Source organism: Penaeus monodon, chromosome 18 (genome assembly GCF_015228065.2).
Source record: "Penaeus monodon isolate SGIC_2016 chromosome 18, NSTDA_Pmon_1, whole genome shotgun sequence".
NCBI lineage: Eukaryota > Metazoa > Arthropoda > Malacostraca > Decapoda > Penaeidae > Penaeus > Penaeus monodon.
The window spans coordinates 44,181,749-44,185,033 of NC_051403.1; positions in this window are offsets into that span (position 1 = coordinate 44,181,749).

The following is a 3,285-nucleotide window of genomic DNA, read 5'->3' on the forward strand; positions in this document are numbered from 1 at the left end:
TAATAATGATGATGATTAATAATAATAATAATAATAATAATAATAATAATAATAATGTTGATAATAATAATGATGATAATAATAATATTAGTAATCATCATCATCATTATTATTATTATTATTATTATTATTATTATTATTATTATTATTATTATTATTGTTATTATTATCATTATTATTATTATCATTATTATTAGTAGTAGTATCATTATTATTATAAGAAGAAGAGAATAATAATAATTATTACTATTATTATTATTATTATTATTATTATTATTATTATTATTATTATTATTATAAGAAGAAAAAGAAGAAAATAATAATAATAATAATAATAATAATAATAATAATAATAATGATAATGATAATAACAAAAAAGAAAAAAAAAATAATAATGTTGATAATAATAACAATAATTACGCCATTAACATTCTTTTCTTACAAAGTACAAAGAATTCAAGAACAAAGAAACAAATGAACTACTAATTGCGTAAGTAGAAGCTAACATAAAAAAAAAAGTTTTAAAAATCTCATTAACATTTTTTTAGAGAATTTATTGCCATTATTAAAATATATAGAACCTCATGAGGCTTTAAACAGTTAATGAAGAAATTCGTAAAATAATGAATATAAGAGAATTATTATTGTTATTATTATTATTATTATTATTACTATTACTATTATTATTATTATTATTATTATTATTATTATTATTATTATTTATTTATTTATTTATTTATTTATTTATCTATGTATTTTATTTATAATATTTTTTTATTTTTTTTTTCTATTTATTATCATTATTGCTATTATTATTATTATTTATTATTATTATTATTATTTATCTTTTTTTTGAGATGAAAGAATAGAAAGGAGAAGACGGAAGAGAAAAGGAAAGTAATATTAATAATAATAATAATTATTATTATTATTTTTATTATTATTATTATTATTAATGAATAATAATAATAATAATAATAATAATAATAATAATAATATAAATAATATAATAATAATACAATAATAATAATAATTAATATAATAATAATATATAATAATAATAATAATAATATAATAATAATAATATATAATATATAATAATATAATAACAATAATATAATAATAATAAAATAATAATAATAATAATAAAAGATGATGAAAAAAAAATCAAATAATCCTTTTAAACAAAAATTAAACAAATGAAATGAAACCTAAACAAATTTTCGTTATCTTAATAAAACATGAAAAAAAAATCAAATATTATAAAGAGAATATATGATAAAAAAATAAAATAGCCGGCCAGAATACAAATCTGGTAAATTTTCACTAATCCTCAAAAGAAAATAAAAGAAGAAAATATCGTAATAAATGAGGAAATTGAAAAAAAGGGAGTAATTTTAACACCCTGATCTGGAAACACAATAAAAAGGAAGTAAATTATGATTTATTTTTTTTTTTTTCTTTCTTTCTTTCTTTATTGCCGCCGAGAATAAAAGGTATTTTCACCGTGGGAGTCTCAGTAGTATTAACAATTCAGCTCAGGAGAAAAAATAGATAGAAATCAATTTATCTATTTCAGGAGAAGATAATAAATCGATGGAATAAAAAAATATAGAGATTACATCCTTTACTTTATTTTGTGTTACTTATATTTACCTTTTCTTACTTTCACCGTGGAGACATCACAGCCAAAGGTATTTTCACCGTGGACGTCCTAGCAAGACACAAACCTCGACAAGGAAACATTTAAAACGTTTTTCCTTTTTTTCTCTCTATGAAGAAAGTTTTTTTAAAAAGATAATCATAAACCATCTGTTTTATTTTATTTATTTTTTTTCGTTCTAGATTTTATCTTAACCTTCGATAAACTGAAAATATTATTAAAGATATTTTCACCGTAGAATAGCAGACGCAGCGCAACCAAGGGTATTTTCACGGTGGGAGTCTCTAAGAAATACTCGCAAGGTATTAGCATTTCAAAGGAGAAAAAGGTGAAGAAGAAATGAAAGAAGGAAGGAGAAGGAGAAGAAGAAATGAAAGATGGAAGGAGAAGGAGAAGAAGAAATGAAAGATGGAAGGAGAAGGAGAAGAAGAAATGAAAGATGGAAGGAAAGAGAAGGAGTAGATAAGGAAGGGAAAGAGGAGATGGGGAAGGGCGAGGAGAAGAAAGGAGAAGAAGAATGAAGAGGAAGGGGGGCGAGGTGGGGAAGGGAGAGGAAGGCGAAGGAGAAGAAGAAAGAAAGAAGAAGGAGGAGGAGGAGGGGGAGGGGAAGAGGGGAAGGAGAAGGAGGAAGGAGGAAAGAGAAGAAAGAAAGAAGGGAAAGGGGGAGGAGGAGGGGGGAAGGGGGGAAGAGGGAAGGGCGAAGGAGAAGAAGGAGAAGAAGAAATGAAAGAAGGAAGGAGGAGGAGGAGGAGGAAGATGTTATAGATGGGGAAAAGCGAAGGAAAATAATAAGAAAAAGGGGAATGATGAGGGGGAAGGAAAAGGAAGAAGAGGAGGGAAGGGACGATAGAGGAAACGGAGAAAGGCGAAGGAGAGGGAGAAGAAAAAAAGAAAGATGGAAGGAAGAAAGAAAGATGGAGGAAAGGAGAAGCAGGAGGGAAGAAGAAGAAGGAGGAGGAGGAGGAGGAGGAGAGTAGGAGGACGAGAGGAGAGAGGAGGAGGGGAGTAGGAGGAGAGAATGAGGAGGAGGAGAGTAGGGGAGGACGGAGGGAGGGGAGGAGGGAGGAGGAAGGATGGGGGAGGAGAGGAAAAGCGAAGGAGAGAGAGAGAGAGAAGAAGAAAAGAAAGGGAGAGGGAGAAGAAGGAAGTGAAAGGAAGAGGAGATGAAAGAGAAGAAGAAAAGGGAGAAGGAGGAGATAAGGAAAGGCGAAGCATAGGAAGAGAAAGGAAAGAAAGAAGAAAACAAAAGAAGGAGATGAAAAAGAAGAAAGGAAGAGATGGAAAAGCGAAGAAGGAGAAAAAGAAGTTGATGATAACGGAAAATGACAGAATAAGAAGGAGTAAGAAGAGGAAAATAAAGAGGAAGGAGAAGAAAGAGAAAAGAAACAATAAAAGAAAGGAAATAGAGGAAAAGAAAGAGAGGAAAACGCAAAGAAAATTGATCTGCTTCTTTCTCTCCGACTTAAGCTAGTGAAGGACAGGGGGAGGGGGGGAGGGGCGGAGAGGGAGGCGAATCTAGCGAGATACCAAGAAGGAGAGAGAGAGAGAGAGAGGGGGGGGGAGGAGGAGAGAGAGAGAGAGGAGAGAGAGAGAGAAGAGAGAGAGAGAGAGAGAGAGAGAGA